The 12,500-nt window shown below is 40.4% G+C and overlaps 2 long non-coding RNA genes across 2 annotated transcripts in view; both read left to right on the forward strand.

The window, feature by feature from the left end:
* Positions 1-1,109, forward strand: part of LOC310722472 — a 2,565-nt gene extending 1,456 nt beyond the window's left edge. Inside the window, exon 4 of the long non-coding RNA XR_014532385.1 lies at positions 1-1,109. This exon is cut by the window's left edge and continues 105 nt beyond it. This is a non-coding gene — a long non-coding RNA (uncharacterized lncRNA).
* A 4,124-nt stretch (positions 1,110-5,233) lies between these two features.
* Positions 5,234-11,189, forward strand: LOC310722926. The gene is made up of 3 exons (XR_014532547.1): positions 5,234-5,332; positions 9,501-9,582; positions 9,861-11,189. It is a non-coding gene; the product is annotated as an uncharacterized lncRNA (long non-coding RNA).
* The last annotated feature ends 1,311 nt before the right edge of the window (positions 11,190-12,500 follow it).

A 12,500-nucleotide genomic window follows, 5' to 3' on the forward strand; every position in this document is an offset into this window, starting at 1 on the left:
ATGTTTATTTTATTCTTCCGATTCTTTATGTTTGTGATCAGTTTCGTTTTGGTAGGTAACTAAAGACATTTTAGAGTAAAGTCATGATTAAAAAAAAAGTCTTCTGTTCTATCAGATACGTCATTGAGAAATATATTGTATGTAATATAGAGTAAGTAGATGAGTGAGGTCTTGAGATGGGCTCATAGTATATGTGTGTTATTATTAGGGCTGTTAATCGATTCAAATATTTAATCGCAACTTATTCTAACATTTTTATCTGTTTTTTTCTTTTTTAAATGTACCTTAAATTACTACCTTTCAAGTTTTTAATACTCTAATCAACATAGGCATGGATAAATATGGATGCTTAATGCAAATGCATGTTTATTATAAGTGAAACCGTACTCAACATAGAGCATTAAGGAAAAATATACTGGTAAATGTTTTAATTATGGTGTTTTAAATTACGTAAATCATCAGGACACCAAACGGAACTTTTGCCGCGTTTCCACACGGACGGTTTTAATTGCCGGAAAATGTGCCATGGCAGATTTTGGTCTTTGATTCGAGACTCGGCGCATCAGTACAACAAATGTTTCTTGATTTAAAAATTATTTTTAGTTGGGTTTATTTATTTGTTTATATTTTTTTTTATAAAAAAGGTCAAACAGAAATGCTTTTGCATTAACACGCTATTAGCACGCTAATTTTGACAGCCCTAGTGTCATACCTATTATACATTTTTTTCTCTTGAAATCAAAAACTCACAAGGAGTTTCCTACTGTAGCTTTCTGGCTCATGAGATTTACATTAGCAGAATGAACATTCACTCATCACTCCATGCCTACGTGACACACTACTGCTGTATTGTACAACTTTTTTTTTAATCTTATGTAATGCACACTACTGCTATTTGCATTACTGTGCACTCACTAGTGATCTGTTATATACTCTGTATGTTGAGATTTTTCTTATTTAATTTGTATTGTCTTAGGGTTAGGGTTAGGGTTAGTCTTGTCTATAAGCAAAATATATAGTGTTGTTTTTATATCTGTACTTGTAAACTCACTAACAGACAGAACCAAATTCCTTATGTGTTGCAATTAAACTGATTCTGAACAAGTCAATAAGCTCGTAGTGATGCAGATATCTTCTTCCAACCATTACTTTGTCTTCAGTCATCAAGATATTGGAGTTGCCACAGCAAAGGAAGATTTAATAGCAAATAATCATATAAAAACTTCCACAACTACCGCAGCACTCCACCAATCCTTCAGCACTCACCAATACCCCAACACCAATACTTTAGAACTCCACTAATACCCCAGCACTCCACTAAATACCCCAGCACTCCACCAATACTTCAGAACTTCACTAATACTCCAGCACCCCACCAATACTTCAGAACTCCACTAATACCCCAGCACTCCACCAATACTTCAGAACTCCACTAATACCCCAGCACTCCAACAGTACTCCAGCATGCCACCAATTCCCCAGCACTCCAGCAGTAAACACACACTCCACCAATACCCCAGCACTTCACCAATACCCCAACACTCCAGCAGTAAACACACACTTCACCAATACACCAGCACTCCACCAATACCCCAGCAATCCAGCAGTAAACACACACTCCACCAATACCCAAGCACTTCACCAATACCCCTGCACTCCACCAATATCCCAGCACTCCCGCAGTAAACACACACTCCACCAATACCCCAGCACTCCACCAATACCCCACACTTTACCAATACTTCAGCACTTCAGCAGTAGAAACACACTTCATCAATACCCCAGAACTCCAACAATACTCCAAAACATCTTCCCAGAAGAGTGGAGGTTATTGTAACAACAAATGAGGACTACGTGTAAAATGGGATGTTTAAAAAGCAGAAACGGACATTGCTCAGGTGTCCACAAATGCTTGTCCAAACAATGTAGTATCAAATCCTGCTTTTTCCACAAAATTTGTTCTAAATCATGGAACACTGCAGTACAGCAGCCATGCAAAGTGTTTATATAAAGCTCCAATGCAAATTATTCGCTGTGCTGGTAAATCACGTGTGTCGTTACAGTATCGATTTGAAAAGTCAGAGTTTCAGAGTTCAGAGTTTGGCCTGGCTGTTTATTCGCTCATATAAACAAACTAAAAATATTTGTCAGGTCGGAGTTCAGCCAGATGGAGTTACTTCTGTATATTTTCAGGGAATCAGCTACCTAAAGTCATTTCACTTAACACTGAGCTACAGTACATAGTTTATGAAGCTCACAATGAGCAGGCAGAAGGCAACATGAAGTCTGGGGTTAACGTGGATGAGACAGAGGGAATCAGATAATAAATATATGAATAGAAAGCTTGAAAGTTCTTTATCTTTACAAAATATGTTATCGTACCTACATGTTGGCTGCCTGGTGTCGTTCCCCACCAACATACACACATTGACTCAGTCGAATAAGTCGACTATAGGCAAGACTTGACAATTCTAATTGGACTATGTAAATCCTGAGTCGGGGACACCCTTAAACCATTATGGCACCACAGTTATCCAGCAATATTATAGAGAAACGCAGTAAAACAGAGCACGGCATTACAGCCAGGAATCTCATACAATGAGAATGAATGCCATTACTAAAGCAAAAAACCCAATAAACACAATTCAATTCCCACATATATCATCTCTACCAGAAGCATCAATATTAACCTCAGAAAATTACATAGGGCTTTTGATGTATTTCTGTGCATTTTTTTTCATGCTTTATGGTTTTCCTGTGGATTAAAAATAAAGGCAAAATGTGTGTTTTTGCACAAATTCTACAGAAAAGATAACATTAACAGGTACCAAAGAACATTTGGACAGTGTCCATTCAACAAATAACATATACTGTATGCACAGATAGAACTCAGGTCACTCAACTTTATATGTGAAAGCATTTCTGGAGTAATTCATTAACCAATGCATAAAGAACACCATTAGTTTGTTATATTTTATAGCCAAGGAGAGAAACTTTCCGCACCTAAATCACTGCATTTCTGTTATTTCTCCCAGGTATGTTCATAAACCTTCTTATTATGCAAGAAATTTGTTATATTATATTATATTTTTTATTTTAGATATTATATTTTTTATATATATATATATATATATATATATATATATATATATATATATATATATATATATATATATATATATATATATATATATATTGTTGAATTATATTTTGTTGTTTGTAAGTTTTTAAATATGTATCTAATAAAAACACTCCATATACCAATGTGCTGATGGAAAACTAATATAAATAGGAAATTTTGGATTTAACTACACCAGCAAGCCTTTTTTAATATTTTGCATGTCATATGCTGTAAAGTATAATTAGTAATTAGTTTTCTTTCCTGATCTTTTCCCCTTGTTTTGAAATTGCTGTTTTTGTGTTGACGTGTGAGGTGTTCCTAATAAAGTGGACAGATTTAGACCTACAGGCTACATTTGCTGCTACAACGAAGCAACTAACAAATAGGGCTGTGACTATGTAATGCGGTAGCTCAGTGGTTAAAAATATCGGATTTCTGAAAGGTCGTAACCAAGCTGCCACAATCATGTAATTGTATGAATTAGATCACGGAAGGTCGCTCTGGGTAAGCCTTCCAAATGGCAAAAAAAAAAACAAAAGAAAAAAAGCAAATGATGATTACTCACAGCAAAAACCATAAATGTGTGCCTAATTATCATGGACTAAATATCTAAAATTAGAGTTTGTTTTTGAAAGTACCTAAAAGTTTGAGAATGTTTGAGAATCGCCCTTCTGGTTCTTTCACTTAACCTTGTCCTGTATTCTTAATTTAACAAGTTCAAGTTGATAAATCAGCAACATTCAAAGAAATAAATTCTGCAGTAGTGCAAGAATGTAATGGATATGAGCCTACAATGCATTCAGAAAGTATGCAGAGCCTCTCCAATTTGTTTATATTTTGTCATGTCGCAGCTTGATATTACAATCATTTAAATTCACTTTTCTCTAATCTACTCTTAGTTCCCTGTAATGACAAAGTAAAAAAAAGAATTCTAGAAATGTCTGTAAAGTCATTTCAAAAAGAAAAAACTGAAACATCACATGTACATTAGTATTCAGACCCTTTATTCAGTACTTAGCACCTTTGGCAGCAATTCCAGCCTCAAGTCTTTTTGGGTATGACGTTTTTGTACACCTGGATTTTGCGAGTTCCTGCTATTTTTCATTGCAAATCATTTCAAGTTTGGTCAGGTTTGATGGGGACCGTCGGTGGACAGCCACTTCCAGGTCTCCAGAGATGTTTAAAAGGGTTTGAGTCAGCAATCCCACTGGGCCACTCTAGAACATTCACAGATTTGTCTCCAAGCCTCTCTGGGGTTGTCTTGGCTGTGTGCTTAGGGTCATTGTCATGTAGTAAGGTGAACTTTTTGCCAGTCAGAGGTCCTGAGCGCAGTGGAGCATGTTTTTATTGAGCATATCTCTGTATCTTGCTCCATTCAGATTTCCCCCAACCCTGACCATAGTATTGGGCAGGTGATGAGCGGTGCCTGGTTTCCTCCACACATAATGTTTAGAATGAGCCAAACAGTTTAAACTAGCAAATCTTGTTCCAGACAGTCAGAAAGTCTTTCAGGTGCCTGTTGGCAAACTCCAAGCAAGCTCCCAAAGGTTTTGCACTAAGGAAAGGCTTCTGCCTAGCCACTCTTTCAGAAATCCCTGATCAGTTGCAGTGAGGTGGTCTTTCTGTCTTTCTTGGTCACCTCTCTTACTAAGGCCCTTCTCTCCAGATTGCTCGGTTTGGCTAGGTGACCAGCTCTGAGACTAGTCCTGATCTTCCTTTTAAGAATTATAGAGGGAACTGTGCTTATAGAAATCTCCAGTAAAGCAGAAAATCTTTTGTATCCTTTCCCAAATCTGTACCTCGTTACAATCCTGTCTCTGAGGTCTCAAGCGGTTCCTTTGACCTCATGGCTTTGTTTTTGCTCCAATATGCATTGGCAGCTGTGAGGCCTTCTATAGAGAGGTGTGTGCCTTTCCAAATCATGTACAATCAATAAACTTGATCCACAGATCAACTGTGTATCAAGAGAACTGGGAGGCACCTAAGCTAAATTTCAAATGTTGGAGCAAAATGTAATAATTATGTAAATGTAAATGTAAGAGGATTCACATCAATTTTAGCCTTATGCTACATTTTACACACAATTATTCCTTTAACTTTTGAAAGGCTGAGGACTCCACGGGAATCAGATGGCCATTATGAATGACACAGCAAATGGAATAACTGGAATAAAGGGTCAATCAGTTATTCTAAACCAACAAACAATCCCAGGTAAACACTACTACTACTACTACTACTACTACTACTACTACTATGTTTTATTAGTTTTTTATCAGTTTGGTACTACTACTAAGTTTTATCTAAGTTCTTTTTTAAATTAAGCATTATTATGGCTTGTCACATTTGTAATTATTAACCCTGGGTCATTTTAAATTATTGGGTAAAACAGAATCCTGGGGTTTGATTGCAATATTTTATATTCAGCTGTGATATTTGTCTGCTAAATCAACCTTCTGTCACAAGGTGATAAAGGGACGGAATCGGAGGTACCATAATATGGGTTTAATAGTCTTTCAGAGAACAAACACAAGCCAGGAAGTAACAGTACCGGAAAACGGGTATAGTCCTTTGTATGGGTATTATGTAGGGGGAAAGATGATTTGGGTTGGTTATTAAGTGGGAGAGGCGCTGCGAGCGTGCTGGGTGCTGAGGGAAAGCATGGCCGGTGGTTCCCTGATATTACTTCCCCCTCCAGGGGTGGCTCTTGACACCCAAACCCGGCACCTGGGGCGCCTACGGCCCCGTGGTGCGGGGCAATTGGGATGGGTAGCATGGAACTCCATCCCCTTCCCAATCCATGAGATATTCTAGTTTACTGCCCCTACGACATGAATCAAGCACCTCCCGGATGGAGTAATCTAATGGCTGGTTCAGCATTTCCGGTGGAGGAGGGTCTATGGCTGCTTTAGGGTGCTCGGTGGTAGGTGGTATGAAGGTTTTCAGGAAAAACATGTGAAAGGTTGGATGGATGCGGTACCTAGGGGTCAGGTCTAGCCGATAGGCCACCTCATTGACCTGCCGAATGATCCGGAACGGCCCAATGAAATGGGGGCTAAGTTCCTTATAGGAGAGCCAGATTTTCAGGTCTCAGGTGGACAACCAAACTCGATCCCCCGGTCGGTAGGAGGGGGCCTCTGACCTCCGAGAGTTCACTGGGTGGTTCTTAAGGGACAGCGGAGTTGCGTGGCTGCTGATTCACACACCCCGTCCTTTCCTCTGGGCACCCTGCTGGGGAAGGTTCATCCTGAGCCCCAGTGTTGCTTACAAGGTTGTTAAAAGCCACTTCAGCCTTAGTAGGCAGGCCCTATGCATCAGCAGGTCAGGCCGCAGGATGCCTCCACACTATGGGTGTGTTGTAGGCATACCAGGCAGATCTTCCCTTTGAGCCACCAAGGAAACGGCGCCGGCCGCCGGGCGCTCTATGTCAGCCTTAGTGGCCACAGAAAGGCATCTGTGCTTCTCCCTGTCAGAGATTCCTGACGGGGACAGGGTTTTCCTGCTAAATGCCCTGATAGAGACTGGGCACAGTCGTCGACAGGTACCAGGTTCCTGAAACGCAGTCAGCGGCGTTTCAGAGGTATTTTCCTCGTCATTCTCACGGAGCTGCTTGGTGGGCACAGCTCCAGCCTGGCACGGCTGGGCAGAGTGAGTCTCAGATACAGAGCATTGCCACCCGGTCCCCGCGGGGGGCCCAAGGGCCCTAGGTGAAGCTCTAAGCCCAAGTCAGGGTCAGAAGCCAGCTTTGTTTAGACTTCCGGGCAGTTTGGGAGGCCAGGCTGTTATCTCTGTTTCAAGAGTGCTTCTGAGTGCAGCCCCTCCTTCCACTACAGCACTACAGCCAGTACTTCGTTGTTTCAAAGAAGGATGGCGGAATGCAGCCGATCCTAGATCTATGCTCTTTGAACTGCTTGTTCAAGAGGCTCAGGTTTAAGATGCTCACTCTCAGGGAGGTCTTGTCTCAGATCAAGTACATGGACTGGTTTGTCATGATAGATCCAAGAGACTCCTATTTCCACATAGCCATTCTTCCTTCTCACAGGAGGTTCCTGAGGTTTGTTTTCTGGGGTGAAGCTTACCAATATCGGGTCCTCCCGTTACGCCTAGCACTGTTACCCCGCACCTTCAATAAGTGAAGTACAGAGAACCACCTTCTTAAGCATTGTGTGGGACCCGACCTTGTTGCGGGCACAATTGTCTTCTGCCTGGATCGAAGTCAGAGTTATGGAAGCTGTGGCTGTGGCCATTGAGGGGGCACAGTTTCTAGCAGGTGATCTCTCTACTGAGGTAGTTGTGTGGGACTTGGCCGTTGTGTTAGCGGCTCTATCTGAGCCCCCCTCTAATACGTTGGCCGACATGGCCTTAGGTATCTGGTGGTCAAGACCGCCTTTTTCCTGGCAATGTCCTCCCTTAAGAGGATCGGGACCTACAGGCTCTTTCTGTTGCCCCTTTTCTCCTGGAGTTTGCCCTTGGCATGGCCAGTGCTATCCTGTACCCCAGACCGGGTTACGTGCCTAAGGTGCCTAAAGTGTTTTGTAGGCATTCTGTCCTCCTCCTTTTCTAGCCGCTAACTAGGAGAAGCAAAATCGAGTGCAAGCACTGGACACATACCTCCACAGGACGAGTCCGCGGAGGACGTCGGGGCAGCTATGGCTATGGCTCTTGCAGGAAAGGTTTTCTGGCCACTAAGCAGATGCTCAGTAGATGGATTGTGAATGCCATTAGTTTGTGTTATGTGTCCTCTGGTCTTCCCACTACTTTTGAAGTTAAGGCTCATTAAACTTTTGACGGCCTCTATGGCCTGGCCTGATCTGCTGGAGTCTGCTGGAGTCTGCTGGAGTCTGCTGGAGTCTGCTATCCCTCCAGGACATCTGCAACGCTGCGGGTTGGTCCACCCCGCTGACCTTTGTCAGGTTTTATGACCTCGACATCAGAGCTGCTCTCGGCTCCTTTGTCCTGCATGCAGGGTGTGCTCAGACACACTGCTCAGTATGGTGTGATTGGACACTTGTTTCCAAAGTGTTTCGATGCAGCTCGAGTTCCTGAAAGGGTACGTCACTATGTTACGTATGTAACCCTAGTCCCCTGTGGGAATGAGAGCTGTGTCAACGTGCCATACTCCCTGCATCCCTACAGCGCTTACCTTCTCCTTTCCAGAAGCTGATGTCGCTTCCATTGCGATACCATTTTGTAGATTCCTGGTTTGCGCGACGTCGCCCGCCAATGAATCTGCCTATTGGCCAGATTTTACACATGATTCAGAGCATATACTTTTTATAAAAAGTATTTCAAAGGAGAATCTAGAGGTTGGCTTATTTGTGAAGAAGACATTAAGAATATTTTAAATTAGTACTATGAACTTGTCTGGTGAGGACATTCTAAATGTGATTACTAAATATGCACGCATTGGGGATAAAGACTACACATATTAAATGCTAAATGACTGGATTTTTAAAGTGTCACCAGATTTTCTTTATGTATATCCAGTTGGAAAAATGTTTAATAGAGATGGAACTAAACTTATTCAGAAAATTAAAAACGCTATTAAAGCACATATATAAAGACATTCGGAGTGGGATAAACGAATGCCAAGCAAGTGGCCATTATGCAAATTATGTCAAAGAAAGTTGAAAAGGCACCTAAAAAAAAAATAACGTTGAGCCAGCTCTGAATCTAAATCAAGAGGCATGGTTAAGCACAATGTTCTTTACAACAATGATTTTAGAATCAGCAAGAAATTTCAGATCATTGCCCATCACACTGATGACTCTGGATTTGGTTTACAACCAAAACACAAATACAGCAGAGTTGGGACTTGATTTTCAATCAAACAATCATCCAATGACAAGGGGTGGAACCTGGATAAACACAAGATTCCGGGGATTTCACGGGTCAAGCAAAGAGAGAGGAATAAAAACAGGGAAGAAAGAGTTAATAATAAATGAGAAGCATATTGTGAACAAATGTTTTTTATCCAGTCGAATAAAATCACACCAGATATGATCAAACAAATTCTTTTGTTAGTGTACAGTGAAAACATACTGAACATGGACAAACCATAAAAAACAACTTTGAAAAATTCTACAAAACATTCAAAATGAAATTAAGAAACAACCTTCCACTTCTGGAATTTTAGGAGGATCAAATGATGGACTGCCTACACTACAGAATGTTCATGTATCTGCTGAAGTAGAGAGTTCATTAAAGTTTTCCTCATATTACTCCAATGACGTCACAACTGCCTCTTGGCCAGATTTTACACATGATTCAGAGCATGAACAACGTGGAGGCATTCCCAAAGCTTTTCGACGCAGCTCTCGTTCCCTCAGGGAACTAGGGTTACATACATAACCTAGTGACGTTTATTTCTCTCCACTTACAGAGTTGAATGGTACAACATGCTTAAATTAACAGATCCTAAACAGTGTCCAGGCATTGCTGGATGCATATTAGAGAAGAAAAAGGTAAGGAGATTACTTCAAGTATAACATTTTTATACAATTTTCTTTAGATCGTTAAGCTAATTATTAGGTCATTATAATGAGGGAAGAGACAAGAAATGTAATTCCAAAGGTTGGAAACTCTGCAAATTCTGTAATGTTTCTTACTATGCAATTACTATTAACTATTTTCCTGTAATGGATGTATTTAAATATGCTGTTCATCTATGTGAAACAATTTAACGTATGTCTATATATGTCTATTTGGAAAAAGTAACTGAAAATAATGTATGACTTTTAAGGACATCAACAGCTTCCTGGAGAATATTGAGATGAAAAAATCTCATGAAGCACTTTTGTTTGCATCTGAAATATTATACACCTACATAAAAAAACTCATCCTCATTATGGATACCAAACCTGAGACCCTTAAGAAAGTGAATCAGGAGTACAGTGAAGACCCTCACTTTTCTACCAAGGTGACAATGACATGTCTGGATTCTAGCTCATGTGCGCCAAAGGTCGAAACCGGAACAGTTTTAAAGATCATTGGCAGTAGTTCAGAAGATGGAAACACTCTGTCTGGATATACTGGAACTCAGCTGGCATCCCTGATGACAAAAGTCCAAAGAGCCGCTCTTTTCTCCATCGCTGGTAACGTCAGCAGCACATTCCGAAATGACTTCATAAAGGTTTTCTCACGCATACATGACGTCAATGTTGTCTTGGAAACTACCGTTCAGAATGACCATGTCTACCAAATTATAGATGACACAGGTACAAGTGTTAAATATCAGGTTCCAAAAAGACCTGTGGACCACAGCACCCAGTATGACAAACAACACATTCTCATCATGCAGGATGATCCGGTCGTTCGAGATGCGGCGAAATATTTGTATGGCAAACATCCAGATGTGAGCTCGGTGTACATGCTTGAAAATGAGAAACCCAAACTAATCAAAGGAGACTCTGAGCCACTTACTGCAGAAAGCCGACTGGTAGGTCATGGAGAAAAAGGCAACGATGGAAAAATGCATCTGGGAGGCTATAAAGCTGAGAAGGTAGCAGACATCATTGAACACATGAACCTAAAAGAAAACCAGATCAAAACGATTAGTGTGGTGGCCTGTGAAGTTGGGTCTGATGAAACCTTCAGAAACACTCTACTCAAAGAGCTTCATGCTAGATCCATAAAAACAGAGCTTCATTTGAGGAGTTCTTTGCTCCAGGTCACCCACACTGGACAGAAAATTATTGCAGAAATCAATCCAGATGGATTAAACTGGAAACACAACGATGATAGCAAGAAAGTAGTCTTGAAGCTGGATAGGAATGGTGAGGTTGTCACCCAAATTCAGCCTGGAAACAGGGCCGAAGCAATGTTTACAACAGAAAGGAACTTTTTGGGAAACAACTTTAAAGATTCCTGGCCAGAAAAACCACAGAGATTTGTACCTAAAAAGTACAGGGAAACGTACACTGATGACCTTGAAGCTTTAGCTTGGGCTTTTTTTCAACATCGGGAAGGCGATGAAATTAATCATCCAGAATTTCAAAATAATGAGCGGTACATAGTATATGATTTACAAAAAAAATGGGATCCGAATATACAAAAGTACATTAGAGGAGAATCTAGAGGTTGGCTTAATTCTGAAGAAGACATTAAGAATATTTTAAATCAATGCTATGAACTGAAGTCTGGTGAGGACATTCTAAATGTAATTACTAAATATGCACGCATTGGGGAAAAAGACTACACATATTTAATGCTAAATGACTGGATTTTTAAGGTGTCACCAGATTATCTTTATGTATATTTAGTTGGAAAAAAGCTTAATAGAGCTCAAACTGAACGTCCATTTGAAATTAAAAACGTTATTAGAGAACAGTTTAATAAACATTCATATAATGACATTCGGAATGGGATAAATGAATGGGGAGCAAGTGGCCATTATGCAAATTATGTCAAAGAAAGTTTACAAGGCACCTATAAAAGAAATAATTTTGAGTCAGCTTTGAATCCAAATCAAGAGGCATGGTTAAGCACAATGTTCTTGGCAACAATGATTTCAGAATCAGCAAGAAATTTCAGATCATTTCCCATCACACTGATGGCTCTGGATTTGGCTCACAACCAAAACACAGAAAAAGCAGAATTGGGACTTGATTTTCTATTAAACAAACATCCAATGACAAGGGATTTCTGGGGTCAAGCAAAGAGAGAGGAATAAAAACAGAAAACCTGAAAGAGTTAATAATAAATGAGGATAAGGTTGTTAACGAGTGGTTTTCATCCTATGAGAGAGAAGCAATCATACCAGAAATGTTCAAACGAATTCTTTCGTTGGTGTACAGTGAAAACATACTGAATACGGACAGCACCATAATAGACAACTTTAAAGAATCCTACACAAACTTCAAAACAGAAATTAAGAATCAACCTTCCACTTCTGGAATTTTAGGAGGATCAAATGATGGACTGCCTACACTACAGAATATTCATGCAGCTGCTGAAGTAGAGAGTTCATTAAAGTTTTCCTCATATTACTCCAGATCATCTGCCGTTCTTGCAGAGCACGTTCACAGTCAACTGCAGAAAACATTTGGTGAGAAGATGCAGAAGCTTCACGTGAAACCAGACAGCGTCACGATCCGGGATGGAGAATTCCACTGTGAGCTGGTGTTTGACACGAATCTGGCTGAAGTGAAAAAGTGGAAGTTTCCATTACCTGAAGAAACCAAATTTCTGATGGAAAAGTTGAAGACAAACGTTAAGGAGGTTTCTGAGATGACAACCATACACACGACCTCTGTGCATTTGGAGGAAGCGGGAAAGCTACTAGGCGTAACAGGATTACTGTTGAGTGCCCAGGGAGCAGTTAATGCTTTTGAACATGGAGATATAAAAACTGGAGTTGTAGCCACTTTACAGACAATCCATG

The sequence above is a fragment of the Silurus aristotelis genome (assembly GCF_946808225.1).
Source record: "Silurus aristotelis genome assembly, chromosome: 29".
Lineage (NCBI taxonomy): Eukaryota > Metazoa > Chordata > Actinopteri > Siluriformes > Siluridae > Silurus > Silurus aristotelis.